Source organism: Poecilia mexicana, unplaced genomic scaffold, assembly GCF_051168715.1.
Source record: "Poecilia mexicana isolate PSO_F unplaced genomic scaffold, ASM5116871v1 scaffold_16, whole genome shotgun sequence".
In the NCBI taxonomy this organism is placed as follows: Eukaryota; Metazoa; Chordata; class Actinopteri; order Cyprinodontiformes; family Poeciliidae; genus Poecilia; species Poecilia mexicana.
In genome coordinates, this window is record NW_028263385.1 from 20,154,543 (window position 1) to 20,173,061 (window position 18,519).

Consider the following 18,519-nt stretch of genomic DNA (forward strand, 5'->3'; position numbering starts at 1 on the left):
CGTACGCTCCAGTAAGTGACAGAGCGAGGGGAAGGAGCGGTGGAGAAACTGATACTCCATGCAACGCGATAGCTTTCTGCAGAGATATTAATAAAGCCTGGGACGAGTATTGTCACTCTTGATGTCGGATGTTTCTCCTCACATAATTGATGCAAAACATTGTTAGTGAACTGAACTTAAATAGAATGGCAAATGTGACTTAATTTCAAACACTGATTATAAATGCACGACCTCGTGTGCCGCAACTCTTCCAGTTTGTTTTTTTTTCTGTTTACGCTGAATCATTCCAACCTTTTTGTTTTTTTAGTTCAGTGATCGCACTGTTTACTCACCCGATGCAGAAGAAGTTTTCCTTTGTTAACCTGCTTGCAATAATTACTGTTATCAGCATTGTGGGTGTTTTTCTTTCAATTCATTTTTGCAAAAGATGTTTTCGCTGATTGACAAATACAGTGACTGGTTTAATGAAGGTTGTGAGGTGTGACGTTTGAGACATGTTTGCGTTGTCAGATCGACTGAATCAGCCACCTGGTACAGTATGCCGACGCATAGTACTGTGAAAAAGTTTGTCCTCTTACAGATTTCTTGTGTTATTACTGTTTCATTTATATATATATATATATATATATATATATATATATATATATATATATATATATATATATATATATATATATAAACAATAGCCTGGTTTTAACACTGACTCCTCCTGTATCCACAATGCAAGCTTTTCTTAAAAGTCGGTAACTCTGGCTGTGTACAAAACAGTTAAATGTTAATCGCATGTTGAGCTACAGTACTTAACATTGTATGAGTAAAGTCATGTTTAATGTATGAATATCATCTATGCATGCACAATATGTTTGAGGAATGGGGGTCTTATATATATTCAAATGTGAATTTAAATAATATTGTTTGCAGGAATGCACATCCTTAATGTGATCAACGCACGAAGAGGAAACAAGGCAGAAACAGAATCTCTGTCTAGGCTGTATAAGTCTGTCTTTCAGCCTGTCATGGTGGATTATATCAATTAATGGAACTTGTTCTGCATCCAAGCAGAGGATGTTATTTGATTTTATGATAATGAAATCCTTTGAAATTAATATTTGATTTGTGAGATAAAGAAAACAGAATAAAATTGATTTGAGTTGACACTGTTGAAGTCTGCTGGTATTTCTTTTGTTGTTTCCACAGTAATTTTTTTAACTAAAAAAAGTTTAAACATAGAGGTCATCCATTCCCCAACCTTGACGCTACAGACCATTTTCATTTTTTTCTTTGTCTTTTTACGTTTACTGAGGTCTCAGATCCGGTTGTCAAATGACTGAAACTGTGGTGCCTCTGGCTGCGGCATGAAAATATAATTTATTTTTTTTTTTTACCTGTTACATGTTCAATGAGCACTGAGAATAGCTGGGATGCAATGGCAGTACCACCATACTGCAGGACAAAATTCCCTCCATTGTGTGCAAAGTGAAAATAAAAGTTACCTGAAATATGTAAAGCCCATTTCTAAATAAATAAATAAAAATAAAAGTGACACTTCTCCCTGAATGTTTCTTTTCAAGAAACTGATATTCCAAATCATGTTCCCAAGCTCAGTGCAGAGGGCAAAGGCAGACCATCAAAGGGATCGACAAGATGAGGTTTCATCATGCCGTCAGTCATTTGGTCCCGCTACTCATGGTCTGACTGCTGGTGGTCCGCTCAGCTGTTGGTTGATTTAAAGAAGCAATCACTCTAAAACCGACGGAGGTCGAGTTCAGCATTACTATGACAGAAGCTCTGGGTGCGCCAGAGGAATACAAATGACCTGCTGCCTTCAGAGTCAATTCTACACTCTTCATACCTATTAATCACACTCCTATCTCATTAATGCACACATGAACACTTGGGTATATTCATATTTCCCACTGGCAAGAAGCATTCTGCCAGCAAACAGTCCCCACAGACATCAATGTGTCACATATGATTACTGAGAAATTGGTGTTTTTGTGATTTTTAAGGAGCATCTCGGATTTTCAGCCGCCATCTTTGTGCACTTTGTCGCATGGTGTGCTTTGTAGTAAATGTAATACAATCTATGGAAATTATATTTTTTTGATTAATACAATTTATAATCTATTTTAATAATTCAGACATGCTTAGAGTGAAATGCTGTGTCATCCGGTGACAGAATACAATTCCATGAGTAGATATTTTCTTTTTCTTACATTATTTGCAAATTTACATATACTATCATACTCTACTACCATGCTATTTAAGGTTCTGATAGGTAGCTACATGTTTCAGGTATCTGTGGATGAAAGAAATCAGAAAAAGAACCGTGGACCTCCATATATCTGGTTCATCCTAGGGAACAGTTTCCTGCTTCCAGGTTCAAACTTTTCTTTCCCAGTGTGTGAACTAACCCCAGGACAAACATGCCTAAAGACCACTCAGACAGGAAGAAGCCATCAATCCAAAATAATGCACTCAGGCACAAAGATCCTGATTTAATTAAGAAATGTTTCCATAAGTTGACTGTAAATCCTAAAGGTCAGACTAGGGGTGCATTTTATTTCATTTTTATCAAGAAATAACGAACAAACTGTGAGATTTTGTATTAGAAGGTGAACCATGCTGTGTGAGATAAATAAGTTGAGAAGATGTTAATCTACGTATTGTCAAAAAATAAATTAGAATGCGTCTCCTGCTGTTGAACTGAGCTAACATTTATTTTGCTTATTATTGAACTAATTATCTTCCAGGTATCTCGTCCAACAGGTTATGCCTTTGAACTCACTCTACCGTTTTTAATTATAAGCATCTTGAGCATTTTGTTAACAAAAGCACACAGAGGGAAAATAAAAACACTGCATTGGAGAGAATTTACTAATTTTTGGAAACAGTCCTTTAATTAACCAAATATCTCTCACTGTTGAACCAGAAATGCTGTGCCCGTAATGTTTTTGGTTACCATCGACCCAATTGGAGAGAAAGACTGCGTTGAACTTGAACGATGATGAACTTACAATGGATAGCACTGCAGGTCATGGAAAGAAGGCAAAGAAATGGAAAAGTGCAGTAATAAAAAAAAAAAGAACAGGATTTTTGTAAGGGCTGGAAATGTCAAAGGTGACAGATGAACTAAGCAGAGTTGATGAGGAACAGCTGTGGCAAAAGGCAAGCAGGGAAACTGAGGGAGAGAGACTAACCAAAGAATCTACAAAACCAAAGGTGAAAAAGCCTGAGAGCAACCAGACTAACAAATAAACACAAAGCAAGAAACTAAAACACAAAAGATTTAATTAGTATGGGAACACCTTAGTGACAATAATGAACACAGGGAAATGAATTGACAAGACCAGTTAAACAAAAACCATCATCTGTACAAAGTAAAAGCTGGAAAAGCTTTAAATTACAACATAATATTTAAAAATAGAAACTCGCTCAGCCGGATTATTTCATGCTCATTACTGTGAAAGAAGAGTTGCATTAATAATACACCACAGTTGCTATTAGTCATGACTCATTCATAACAAATAAACCTAATTAATGTACAACAACAAATCATATTAGAGTTTCCATGTTATAGGAAGTATTAATTAAAATGATGCAGAAATGCGTCAATCAGCATCATTAATCATCTCTCTCCGTCTCTCCTCAGAAAGCATCCTTCCATCCATCTGCCTCATTTTGAAAGGAAATTTCTTCGTCCTATAAACCTGATTGCAATGGTTCTGCCAATTTATGAATTTCTTTTTTATCATCACAGAAAATGTTATCTTCACACTTGATGTTAGCTGAGCAGCATTGCATTTTAAAGCTCACGCAGAAGTCTTAAGAGAACATGTTTTGCAGCTCTGAAGTGCTTTCTTTTATTTTGAGTTGTCAAAGTTTTTGGATCTCTTCTGCCAGGCAGATGGACACCAGAAGGCAAAAAAAAAGTCTTTAAAGGCTGGTTAGGGCTTTGCTGCTCTGACCTTTAAAGAAATGTCAAGATTATTCACATGTGGAATCCCACCTGAATAAATGAGAGCAGAAGATATATTTACCTGCCCTTAAAAGTGGAGGGTAAATTTAGTGGAGAATCCAATGGAGGAAGACTATCAAATAGGTTCCCAAACATTTGTATTAATAAATAGTTAAGCCAAAACCCATTATTACATTATAAAAATGCTGCACAATGCTTTTGTCAAAGTCTGTCAAGTTGTTGTTTGAGGTTTCAAGCCCCATACGCTGCTATTTTGCCACAATTATCTACATGACATCAGATTTTAATATATATATATATATATATATATATATATATATATATATATATATATATATATATATATATATATGTATATATATATATATGTTCTTCACTGATTTATCTGAGAGAGACTGATGAAATTATTTTAATGTAGCAGGAAGAAGCCTGCCCCAATATTCAGAACACCTGGGCCCCTAATCACCGCATGATTGTTGGAGAGTATAAAGGGAGACTATCTCACCTGGTTGCTTATGCTGGCATTTGGTCACACGCTGTTGGGAAAGTCGCTTGGAAAGCATGCAGGTCTTAGGCCCTAACATCAGTAAGTAATGTTTCTCCTTCTACATAAGACCTACAAATTCAGAGTTTGACTTGAATTGTTTAAATCTAGAAACCACTGGAAGTCTCCTGCTTGGTACTGGGGTGTGGTTGTAATTCACCCTCCCCAGTGCAGTTTTCACATAAAACGGGTATGTATTGTTTTATTGCACCCATACAGCTCCATAACACCAAAAATAACAATTATTCATATATAGAACATATTGGAAAGCTGATCCTCCTGCTATGGGCTGGAAAGGATCCTCTGGTTTGAGGTGAAGTCATCCAGCTCTGGTAAGTGACAATGGTTTCCTCTGGCTTCCATCTTCTGTAAATCACCTACTAACCTTTTCATCTAATTCCAGCCCTGACACTGCTGCAGCTCACTGGAGACCCTGCTGTTTTGTTTCACTGTTTTTGTTTCATTGTTTGATTTTTGGAACTATTTTGTTTAATTTGTTTTATCTAGTTGCTTAGTTTTGGGTTTTCTTTGGTTTAAATTTACTTTGGAACATTCTATTTTGTGTGGCCTCTAGCCTTGCTGCAGGTAGCAGCCATGAATTCTTTTAGACTATTCTATTAAAGCATTGATGATTTTTAATTGGTTATGTTGGAGGTAACCTAATTTTAGTCTGTGGCCAAGTTTAAATTGTATTTGTTTTTTTTGTATTTGCTTGTTTAACCCCACCCTTTTGTCTCCAGGCTGAGAGCTGAAGGTAGTGGGAGGGGCCTCCTGGGAGACTGGAACTGTGTGTCGTGCGAGTGGCCGGTGTTGGGATTTCTTCACGATTGAATGCCTGTTCACCAGTGTTTGGGGTGATTTATTTTGGATTTATACATTTATTTTAGGGGGCTGCACAGTGGCGCAGTTGGTAGAGCTGTCGCCTTGCAGCAAGAAGGTTCTGGGTTCGATTCCCGGCCCCGGTCTTTCTGCATGGAGTTTGCATGTTCTCCCTGTGCATGCGTGGGTTTTCTCCGGTTTCCTCCCACAGTCCAAAAACATGACTGTCAGGTTAATTGGCCTTTCCGAATTGCCCCTAGGTGTGAGTGTGTGTGCATGGTTGTTTGTCCTGTGTGTCTCTGTGTTACCCTGTGACAGACTGGAGACCTGTCCAGGGTGTACCCCGCCTCTCGCCCGGAACATGAGCTGGAGATAGGCACCAGCACCCCTCCCGACCCCACTGAGGGACAAGGGTGAAGGAAAATGGATGGATGGATGGACATTTATTTTAGGAACCAGTTCCCATTTGGACCGCCCTCCCCCTGCTGGTAGGCCCCAGTACTGTACACTCCCTTCCTATTGTGTTCCTTATGTTGTGATTCTTTTACATGAAACAATAAAATGTAACTCATTTTTTTGGAAAAGTCTTGTTCTCCTTGGTCACGAACCTCGAGCCTACTGGCAGTCTAATTCCTTGGGTGCAATTCCTAAGGTGGCGTTGTTGACAACTTCTGGTTACCCTGCTGTGAGGAGCAGAGTAGCAGATCCCTACCTTAGTGTCGCCACATTAAGTCTTCAAATTGACACAATCCATGTTATTTTGATTCTACTCAATTACAGAACCTGATGGTTGCTTGACATCCTTAGCATTGCTGCCGTAAGACACAGGAAGTTGAAACTGGCAGTAAAAAGGTTTATTTGGGGTCACAGAGAAAGTTGAGGCTTCAGAAGTCGCAAGACAGAAGGAGATGCGTTTAAAAGAGAGCTTTTTTTGGTGGTGTGACAAAGTAAAACCAGACTGTAAGATTTAAAACGGATAATTGCTGATGGGACGGGCTTCATTTCTAGCATTGTGGATGGAAAAGGAAAATTAAAGAGGGACTTGAACCCAAGGTCCAGTTTTATGAGGATTGTGGTGACAAGCCAGCTTGAGTGAGTCAGGACAGAACCAGAACTGATCGACAAGTTAAAGATTCATACATTCAGCGGTGAGATGATTTGAAGCCATTCATCGGCAGGGTTGGATGGGATTAGGTCAAGGACACAGGTGGAGAGAGTCTGTGTTCCACAAATCTAGTGGAGGTTTGTTGAAGACGCTAAAGAAGGATAAAAAAAAAACTTTTGAGGACTATTGCTTCACTGTTTCCACACCTTTATTACATTATATAAATAGACCCCACTATGCCTGCAGACCTTATCTGTCAGCCGCTAAAGATGTGGCAGGGCATTTTCATTTCTGTTTTGTCACAGATACGGGGTCTGATGCAGAGAGGATACATGACTGTGTTTTATGTGTTTGGTGTCAGCTGGTGCTGCAGATAACACAGGAAGCCCATTTGAGCAAATTCACATCACTGACATGAATCCACCAGGGGTTTGGCTTTTATCACGAGGAGCTGTGCTGCCTTCTGACTGGCCAAGTGAAGTTTACTGACAGCATAGGGGAAAAAAAAAAAAAAAAAAAATGTTGGAAAACTTACAACCAGAGATTTATCTGGATTTAAATCCTCCTGCAGTAATGTTTCAAAGCCTTTTGGGCAAGGCATAAATTTCCATTACACGTGTTGCAGTATATTTCAACATACAGTTGAACTGAAGCCTGAGCTTAAAACGTTTGCTCTGATCGCATCAGAAAATGACCTTACCGTCCAGTGATGATTTTCTCAAATGCATCATTGCTCCCCCACACCATGCAGACAGTTTGTCCCCATTCCTGCATTAAGAGAAAGAAAATGCCCGAGCAGCAAGGGTTCAGTAACATGCACACTGTCACGCGTCAATTTTCCAATCTGCTCTCTCCTTTTAACTCACATGGTTGAGCTTGATTGATACTACAGCTCACCATTCCCTCTTAATCCCATGCATTTTTAAAGAACTAGAGGGACGCTTGCTGGAAACTCATTTCCAATGACTCTACCCGTATTGTAATAAGGCAAAGATAGTGCTGGCGTGGCGCTTTGTATTGATTCGAGGCAGAGGTCACTGAATTGTGATTCATTACAAACCCCAGCCAAGCAAAATAGAGAGCCGAAACTCCCATCGTTACTTATGAGTTTGCATAGGCACCAAATGAAAATCATATCTTCCTTCCAGAACACATGGCACGCTGCAAGTTATGCAATAATACATGCAAGGACGTTATGTTCAAATATTTATACTTAGTGAGTTTAAATGCATATTTCAAATTGTAATCACCCGGGCACAGAGTGTCTGATGGCTCTGCTAAATATTTTAACACCTCTTATTGTTCTTCCAGTGAAATTGTTGTTTGTCTAAATGCCTGCCGGAGGTTCATTTTTTTTCAAATGCTGATTGGAAAGAGTGGGTGGAGAAATTTAGACCATCATATATAGATATTATTGGCTATCATATAGATATAATTAAATCAGTCCAATAAGAAAAGTATTTCATTCAGAAATGCAGCCCTAATCAGAGCACATATTTGTATTTATTGAATATTAGAATAGATTCATACCAGTGAGACTTTTTTTTTCTGTTAATTTGAAAGAGTATAGCTAAAAGATAATGAAAACAAAAAAATGTCAATTTTAAAGACTATTACAAAATATTAAAATTTATTTTAAATATAGGCATTTTCTGTTATGGTCATGCTACACAGTCATGAGGAAGATGATCCGACAGTGTTTTTCACCCCTGACACACTTCACAAGCAGGATAATCCACAAAGGTCATTGTTTCCATTGGGAAACAACGCTGAACCATGGATCACCGTTTTATCAAGTCCAACATCTGTGCAGCTTTTTACCAGAATGTCTGGAACAATTCATACATCCGTCTGCTGGCGAGCTTTCTGGAGAACCAGACTTCATTTTCTAGCAGGCTTTGTCTCCTGCTCACATGGCCAGAAGTATCAATACCTGCTTTAAAAACCATAGTTTCAGCCTGCTTCAGTGGTCAGCAGCTTTCCTGACCTAAACCCCTTAGATAATTTATGGACCATTGTCAAGAGGAAGGTGAGACACCAGATCCAATAATGCAGACGAGGTGAAGGCTGCTGTTATAGCAACCTGGGATTCCTGAACACCTCAGCAGGCATAAAGACTGATCACCTGAGTGCCACACTGCATTGACCCAGTAATTCATGCAAAACGAAACCTGACCAAGTATTAAGTGCATATGCTGTACAGCAAATAACTATGTTATTCAACAGGCTGCCATTAAGTTATTTCTATTGGTATTATGTAATAGTCAAATGTTCTGGGAATTTGAATTTTTCATTTGCTGTATGCCATACTTAACATTATCACGAATAAAGGGTTAAAATGTGACACTCTGTGTATTCTAAGAAAATATTTCATAAGTTTGAACTTTTTCGAGTGCATGACAAAGCAAACTCCATAACTCAAAACTCATCAGAGTACCGGTTATACCTAATGTTGCAGCCTCAGTCTAAATTATTGTCATGTTTTGTGCAAAGTGAAGACTGAGATCTGATGATGGTAAGTTTTAAAGAGACGAGAGCATGTGTTGCAAAGGGCAGCGCAGAGGGGACCAAACAGTAGCAGAATCCAGCAGTGACTGACACAGAATGAGGAGCTTAAATACAGGTGAGTTGATTACTGGCTGGAGAACCAGTGGCTGATTAGTAATGGGCTGCAGCTGAGAGATGAGAGAGAGAGAGAGAGAGAGAGAGAGAGAGCAGGGGAACTAGGAAAATAAGTAAATAACTAAACACAGGATCTAAATATGACATTAAAACTGAGCAGAACCAGGAGGAATAAACTAGATCAGGAAGATACACTAAATGCAAAGCAAATCCTAAAATTTAGTACTCAACAAACTGAAAGATTAAACTAGGCTGGGGGGAATAATGGAAATAACCAGACGTGATATGACAATTATATGATTCATATAAATTAAAAACACATATTTTTTTATATAACAAATATATAAAATGATAGTCTGTCTTATTAGATCCCAGCCAGTTTTCAGACTTTTTTTACACCTTTCATTTTTAATTTGAATAATTTTATTCTTAAATGTTTAAATGCCCCTTTCTTTTACAGGAATTATAATTTTTTTAAACATCCTTAACACCCACCCAAACACTCATATCAACAAAGGCTTTTATTACTGTTGACAAGCTTTTTGCATGATACTACTGGTATTTTAATGGTTTATAATCTCTTTAATTTTGGGGCTTATCACCCTAATCTGCATCTTACTTCACAAATTCCCTGAGAGAATGGACTCTTGTTGCTATGACTTCTAGTTAACAAAAAACAAACAAAAAAACATTTTAGTAAAATTAAACAATCACATTAAACTTAAATCTGCCAAAGGTATGAATAATTTTGCCCCGATACAATTGAGAATCTGCAGATACAGTAACCACACCCGGACAAACACAGCATGCATTTAATGTGTGAAAGGCACAAGCACCACAAATCTGGTACTAATTAATATGAATATCAATTTTTAATACACCAAACACCTCAACATTTGCACGCATCAACACATATGGAAACAAGATTTTAGAAAAGAAAATCCAAGCCGTGTTTGTACACGAGGAAGCAACCCAAAATCCAGATTCTTCTGCAAAGCAACAAAGACTTTCTGTGGGTTCCTCTGTCTTCATTCAGCCGACAGTCCGGTTGAGGAGCGTGACAGAGTCCGATGAAAAGTGTATCTGGGCAGGCTTTCTAATGAGAACAGGGAGTGGTCGTTAGCGCTTTAATCTCGGGCTCGGAGCAAAGGGAACAAAAAGAGAAAAAGATTTAGCAGTTGCGGTGTTAAACGATGGCCGGAGTGTAATGAAGTGACACAAATTGATATGAATGTGCTTGTAGCTACAGTAGGGTCAGGAGACACACAAACAATAGACATGTTTCTGGGGGGTGGGAAACAGTTGAGAAATTGCTTTTTCAGCCACAGGGCAGATTATCGCACAGAGCGTAGGGCACTCACAAAACCCATCCTCAAGATTCACTTTTTTTTTATCCAAACTACTTTATTTTGTTGTTTCCAGAAAGGAAGCTGTTAGCATATTCATTGTTGCAACATTGTTAGGGCAAAAACAATGTGCTGTCTGAACGTACAATATGCCCCCATATTGGGTAGTTAGCTAACCCAGTGTGCTGCCCCGGGACAAGGCTGATAACAATTGGTGGAAAAATGTAAAAATAAAACAACGCTGAATGGATCCTTGTCTGCTTGGCAGATGGAAAAACAGTCCCCAAAGGCTATGTCCCTCCATATCTACTCCATTTTCTCTTCCTTCAGCTCCGCTCTCATTTTCTCCATATTTATGGAGTTGTGTGCCCACAGCTGTGTGGGGATTTCTGCATGACTTTGTAAACACCTCTCTGTGTCAACGTCATTTTGGACCATATTAAAGGAACATAAACTCCATCTGAGTTTTGCTGTAACACAATGTTCAAAATGGAGCCTGGAAAAACAGTAATATCATCTTGAATACGTCTAAGTCTTTGAGAGCAGGAGTACAGTACAGTAGAAAAAAAAAAAGATCATGTTGGGATTGTTGTCTCTTAGGAAAAATTGCCACTATTGTAAGTCTCTTCACTAAAAATGGCTTGATCTGTTGGTGCTCTGCTCAGAAACACTCTTGACGTCTCCCTCCATAACTGGGAATATAGAATAAAGGGGAAAGGCATATGAAAGTGTCTTACGCATAAACCAACCGTGCAAAAAGGAGAAAAAAAAACAAAAACAAAAGCTCTTAGTTGGAGTTTCTCTGTGTAGAATAAGTTGGCCAGAGATGTCTGGGCTAAAGATAACACAGATCCTTTTAAAAACATTTGATTCCCTCAAACTGTTTCAAGTGTCTTGTTATAATCACAAGCTTCACTGAATTTTATTTGGCAAACACTAAAGGGTGAATAATTGTAAAATGGAATCAAATATAATTTCCTAATCTTGTTCTTTCTAAGAAAACGCTTAGATCGTGACATGAACAAGTCTTTGACCACATAGGGTTTTGCACACAGATCAGAAAATTAAAGTTTGGTCTTATCTGACCTTCTATGAGTTTGCTTCGTGTCTAAATTTCAGATGGGATTGGGGACTTTCAGGACTTTTCATGGCTTCCTTAAAGGGTATGACCTGCTGTTTTAGGTGGACGGCCATGTCCTGATACGCTTTCAGCTGCGCCACAGTTTTTCTATTTTCAGACGACGGGTTGAATAGATGTCTGAGGTATTCAAAGCTCGTGATATTATTTATAGGCAAGTACTCATTTAAGCTATTCAGCACCTTCATCCCTGACCTGTCTGCTGTGTTCCTTGGTCTTCATCATGCTGTTTGTTTCAGTAGTGTTCTCAGATAAAATGCTCTCTGAGGCCTTCTCAGATCGGCTGCATTTATGCCGAGTTTAACTCTATTCATTGGGTAAAGTCTGAAAGGAATCGGTCCCGTTGGATTTTAGAGAACTGAACACCTATGTGTTAATGTAGAATTTACTGATTTATAAAAGACTGATTTCTGCCTGAAAACAAGAGCCACAAACATTCTTATGTATGTATGTGTAAATAATAAACAAAATATTAAATCTACTTATTTCCAGATTTAATGCAATATTGTCAACATGTTGACTCAGTAGTGATTTGTGAAAGACGAAAGCTGGATGGAATATTGAGAAGGACCATGAAAACCAAAGATATCTTTATTTAAAATATTTAAACTGAGAAAACCCTTAGCATGTCAGATTTAACATTACATTTTAGTTAATATGTTGACATGGGTCATGTTACATATTTTCATTTACACCAACAGAGAGAGTGAGAATGTCCATACGAAGCTACTAACAAAAACTTAAATTAAATCTGTTTTTCTTACAACTTGAAACTTTTGAAAAATAGACAGCTGCTCCCACGATGCTTTTTTTTTTTTTGTTCTTCATTGCTGTTATATTTTCAAGAAACCACTTTAAATTTGAGCTTCGTAGAAATTCCCCAGTCTATTTAAAATTTAAGCCCAAGCCAAACGGAAAATATTTCTAACACTGTTTGTGTTTCAGACTTTGCCCATGTGGCATGTTCAAATTGAGAAAGAAAAAAAGAATCAAGTGAATGAAGTCTTGTCCTGTATATGTTACTTTCCCCTGATCACAAGATAACTAACATGACCGTAGGAAGCCCAACTGCTCAGCTTCTCGTCACATGGAGAGGAAAACTGTAAGCGTTGATAGAGGCCTGCAGGCGCTCTGCAAATACAGAGACCCTGGAAGTATGTGTAAATGAGACAGATAACAGGATTAAGCCTCCATCACTGTCGGAGCTCTGCCTTTACTGTCAGGTTTACACCCAAAGGTGTGCTAGAAAATAATCCTGAGACATCCATATTCTCTCCTTTATTCTCAGTCACTTCTTTTCAAAAATGACTCTTACTTTAATTTAATATCGGCCAGAGATCTTCAAAGCGATTGCGAGTTTCTTGTAGAGTTGCTGCTCGTGCCAACGTGTTATTTATTCCAGAGGAAATAAAATTGGGATCTTATTAACAGATTTTGGACAAAGGTTACATCTACTGATGTGAATGTGATATTTTATAGAAGATTAGATGGCGTAGCCTCCAAAGACGCTTGATCTCACCACAACACCAACAATTTTGGATTTCGTCAGATGGAAAATGCAAATTCAACAATCAAAAGCACTTGAGAAACACTTTGAGGAACAGTCTTCATTTATACCTGAGATATATATATATATTTTTTTTTAACAAAACAGTTTATATTTTTATTTCCTTTCAACACCTCGTACTAAGATCTATTCTCATTGTAAATTATCCCCGTTCACTGGGCATGTTGGACATGTCTGGTCTGTTAAAAACATGCATGACAAAACTGACAGCGCGCAGAAAGAGCAACAGGAAGAAAATATTGCTCTCCTTTTTGGTTTCTTAATTCCGTCTGCACAGGAGCCTTAATGAATGTGGGTCTCTACATCCACAGACATTAGTGGGTCTCATTTCTTCTCTGTAACAAAGGGAGAAGTGAAAAGGTCCTTCTGCTTCCATTAATGCGCTGACTAGCTGCTCCCTCCCCCTCTTACCCGAGCTCAAACTAGACAGAGCGCGGGCCGATTTAATGTGAAGTTAAGTGATGCTGAGGCTGCAGGGGCAATCAGCGGAGAAGAGCACTGATGTCTGCAGAGGCAGCCGATGCTCGGCGTTAAAGAGCTGCCATTAGCCCCCCTCCTTTTTAATGAGACACGTCTCATAATGTTACCTATTCTTTTCTCTTTACATCCAATGAGAAGAAAGGAACAAATTTCCTGCTTCATAAAGCTGCCATTCTGAGTCGTCGATGGCACTTCAGCAGTGCAAACCGGAGGCGCGAAAGAACACGCTGGCGCTTTAGATCCAAATGGACAAAGTGCATCAGCACAACATGATTCCAAACATCCGAACCAAAACACACGGATGATAGCTGTTTGTGGGGCTGAAAACAATAGCCACTTTTGTTTGTTTTATTTTTTTCTTTCTGCCGCTTTCAATTTTCATGAATGACATAATAATTTTGACCAAAACTAGTCACACCACTGCTTTTTACTGTTTTTTTAATGAACTTGCTTTGCAGTTTTCTGTTTTTTTTTTTTTTTTGTTTTTTTTTTGGTTCAGCAGTAAGACAAATGTAACAGACACTCTTTACAACTAATTTCTGTTGAACTCACTTGCATATGAGTCTGACCCACTGACTTTGAAGGGTGCATGTATAGGTAGCACTTGTCTACAAGTCACAAGTGTCCATGTTTTAAGATTAGTTATTCACACATAAAGACTTTTTTTTTTTTTTTACTTTTAATGAAATACATACCGGTACCAGTGCCTGTAAAATTGGCTGCTTTATAAAGGGAAAAATTACCTATTGCAATCTTCATCTTCCTCCTGTGCATTAAAACCGTTAAGGACTTCCTCTTTTGTGTCTCTTTTGTTGTTGCTCTCAGTGTCACTTTTGTGTGAAGGCCACTTGGCTCTCAAGCATTTCGAAACCGATTGGTAAAACGCTGCGCATAAGCCGCATTGCAGAGTTCAAAGCATGTGGGGAAAAAAAGTAGTGGCTTACATACCAGAAAATAGGGCATGCTTAGAATGTAATCAAAATGTTGATTTATTGCATTAATTTGGTTTTAAAACGTTTATTCCATTTACATTTTATATAAATTACTCATATCATTCATTACAAAAGGGTAATATATATATATATATATATATATATATATATATATATATATATATATATATATATATATATATATATATATATATATATATATATATATATATATATATAGTTTAGATTCCAGGAAAATTTGAATATTACAAAAGCCCAATAAAAAATAAATCTTATTTTAGAAAACTGTGGACAATTCTGCAAGATACAAGGACAAGCGATGGATGGATGGATGGATGGATGGATGGATGGATGGATGGATGGATGGATGGATGGATGGATGGATGGATGGATGGATGGATGGATGGATGGATGGATGGATGGATGGATGGATGGATGGATGGATGGATGGATGGATGGATGGATTACTTTACAATCTTTTCAAAGCTATATTTTATGTTGCTTGTACAACTTTTTCCACCACATTTTTTTCTTCCGCTAAGTTTTCCATTATTAAACTTACAAACAGTCAGTGAACTGCCAGCTTACACTTAATGTGAGGGGCCTTAATGGCTTCATGGTTTATAGCTGTAAAATCAGCCCTCTGACCCATGATTGTGTATTCCATCAGCATGAGATTCTTCTATTGGATTGCTTTATCTTATTTATACCGGCTGCAAGCTGCAATTTCCAAAAACATATACTTGAAATATATTCTGAGTTTAATACACAAGTTCCACTTTTAATTGAAATGCTGAAACCAATCAACATTTCCTAATATTTAACCTTTTTCGATTAGCCTGCAGCACCTTCGTATCCTGACTGAGAAATGAAAGAGCTGGACTCTTTGAAATTAAAACAACAAACTTTCTGAACAACGCGTCAACCCGGCTGGTTCAAGATGACGAAAGTCAGTTGGAAAAGCCAGAGGTGTGGCTTATAAACGATGTCGTCAAAGGGACCTGATGATAAGAGAAAACAAAAATTAAAAACCAGTAAAACTTGGGGCTGGCGTCGTCGAATTTCAATGCAGCATTTTAAAGCTGCCAAAATGTACTCAATTAACTAAAAGACAAAATTTGACAGGAAATTACTTAGAAAGAAAAGAAAAGTATGACTGTGATGCATCGGTGAGTAAAGGGGTGAACTGAGCGGCTCTTTACAGAAACATGCAAAGAGCAGAGAAACAGAATAAGAGGAGAGAAAGGAGGAGAATCGAACCAAACCTGATATCCTTGTCATAAGAGGTGTGTCACACTGAGGCACTTTCATGCACATAATGAAATCTGCTGCATTAACCTTTAGAAAGAGAGGCGTAACATTAAACTCTACAATGGCACTGCAGGGCGTTTTTATAAAAGAGGCTTTTCTTACAAAACCCCAGAAAATGAAGTTTTAGTCACGTTAATCAGATGCTGTTTAAAACCTGTTTTTATGCAGCCAAGTCAGAAGGCACATATTTCATGCATTGTTCTCTGTTCAATTTAAAATAAATAGCAGAGCTCAGTTTAAAAGTGGGAATATTTGGAGGATCGACGGAGAGGCGGAGGATCTGGTGAGCTTACTGGATGTGTCAAAGCGAAGAGTGTTCGTTTTTTTTTCCTTCTTGTCTTTTTTGTGTATTATGCAGTGTGTGCACTTTGCAAGAAAAACAAAAAAAGAGGGAAAGGAGCTGTCTTTTTTTGTCTGTGTGTTGCAGAGGAGCTCATGCAGCACATCTGAGGAGAAAACCCGGAGCAGGTGCTCAGAGCTCACGAGAAAGTAACTGGTTCCTGGCCTACCAGCGCCCCCTGCTGCCCGTTTTAAAAAGGAACCAATAAAAAAACTACTCACGGGTTCCTATACTTTGCAATCACTCTAAAGTTCCCTGCAGAGTGCTGAAAGGTTTCGGCGGCTGATCCGTCTCTTTATGTGAAATCATAGAGCAGCATTTTTACTTTCTCCTGATGTGGTGCTACTGGGAGAGAAATGAATTACTGAGGTGGAAAAACCATCAAAACATATAAAAAAAAAGATCTCTGGAATCATTAGCAATTAACTCAAAATAGAAAAATAGCTCAAGTTATTTCATCTACATGGGCCTACAACTCAAACCTTTAGGCATATTTACAAACTATTAGAAGTTGCAGCAATGAAAAGTGCGGAAAAATGAATTCTGCAGACTTCACTTTAAGAGGAAGAAGTATTTTGTGGACGGCTGAGGTGAAGAGTTTCAAATATGCCTTGGCAATGTCTGTGCATTTGCTGTAGTAAACACGAGAGGCTTAGAGGCAATACTGATTAGCAAGAAAACTCATCCTCCTACAGCGTAAGTAAAACTCTGTTAACTAAGAGACCACAACATTGATTCCTTTCTAAATTGAAGTAGACCTAAAGCAAACAATGAAAGAGGCTGATTGATGATTTCAGTTTTTTTTTTCTTTCTTTTTTAACCGCAGAGTTTCACACTTCACTTGAGTCCAGTTGGTGGTAAGATGAAAGCTTTCCATGTGTTGTTCGTTCTGCAGCCTCTCACACCCACAAAAAAATGCAAGAGCTTTAGAATAAAGCAAGCAAGAAAGGGAGGCTTAATCTGAGCGAACCTCTCTAAACTGAAATTGTCACCTCCGTTTTCATCCGGCTGGATGTTGAATACCGTAAAAAGAGGCATTCTGTAGTGGATTGTGCTTTGCACGCCCACTTCAATGCCAGCGTTGTGCATAGCGGTGGCATATTTGCCCATGCAGCAGTGTGTAGCACAGACTAAGACATTGTTTGGTGTGTGGGAGCTCTTTTTGGCAATATTTGAGTGCTAAGCTTTTGTTTGTCAGTGCTCACTAAAGCAAAGCCCCTCGGAGACACAGATCAGCAGCATCAGGAGGACATTACCGTGCCTTGAGTATCTGCTGAGTTTTGTATAAACACGACAGCCTTCCTCAGCTTCCCTCCATGACTGTGTCTCCCCCGTTGTTTTTTAACCTCTGAACTTTTTCCACATTTTGTCATTTTACAGCCACATCTGTGTATTTCATTGGAATTTCATGTGACACAAAGCAGCGCATGACTAGGTAGTGGAAGAAAAATTATTCTTTGTTTTACTTACAAATAATTTTTTTCCAGAGTCAGCACTTTTTGCACCATATCTTTGCAACTGTAAGCCTTTTGGGGGAATCTCTCCCAGCTTTACTTGCCCATTGTTCTTCCTAAAGAAAAGAAAAAGATAAAAATAAATTTAAAAAAAAGCTCAGGTTTTGTCAGAACAGTGTCTGTGAACAGCAGTTTTTGTCTCAGGTTCTCAATTGGATTTAGGACTCCACTTCGACTGGACCATTCTGACACATGAACAGTGTTGTTGCAAGTTGAACTTCAACCAGAAGTAGCTCTAAACTGCTACTGAGCCATGATATCATTCACAAATCCCACCCTAAGCATCCTGAAGACTGAGTGCCTTCAGTCAGAGGCTTCCTCAGACTGCTACAGGAGATCATTCCTGCCCTCTATTGATTCCCTTTGGGATCAATAGAGTATTTTTAATTGAATTTGTATTGAAATGAATGATGTTCTTGATTACGTTTCAGCACAATAGCTGACAAAATCTTCAATTATCTAAATGAAATAAATCTCTGTTGTTCTTTCATTTACTTACCTACAGGGTGGTTGGAGAAAAGGAGTTCCAAGCTGCAGCTTTTCTGTGCCTCTTTGCTTCTCCCACCCACAAACAAACAAAAAATAAGAAGCCAGCATAAAACCATTCAGTGTAACTTGATAGTTTTAAGAGTAGGAGCTTCATCCTGGCATGAATATCCTTACATATGAAGGAAGTTAAAAGGTATTAAGTTTAAAGTGCGGGGAGACACATAAGCCTAGGGTTTCTCTTAAAAGTACAGTGTAAATGTTTTGTTTATTCTAGAGCTCCTTAAAAAAATGCGAGCTCTAAACTTGAATATG

The 18,519-nt window shown here is 38.3% G+C and overlaps 1 long non-coding RNA gene across 3 annotated transcripts; it reads left to right on the forward strand.

The window, feature by feature from the left end:
• The first annotated feature begins 4,386 nt into the window (after positions 1-4,386).
• Positions 4,387-5,766, forward strand: LOC148155066 (uncharacterized). 3 transcript variants are annotated; one of them, XR_015765616.1, is made up of 4 exons: positions 4,387-4,565; positions 4,635-4,713; positions 4,780-4,855; positions 4,927-5,766. It is a non-coding gene; the product is annotated as an uncharacterized LOC148155066 (long non-coding RNA). The 3 variants fall into 3 exon arrangements; XR_015765615.1 differs by having other exon boundaries at positions 4,780-5,766; XR_015765614.1 differs by having other exon boundaries at positions 4,635-5,766.
• Positions 5,767-18,519: the final 12,753 nt, after the last annotated feature.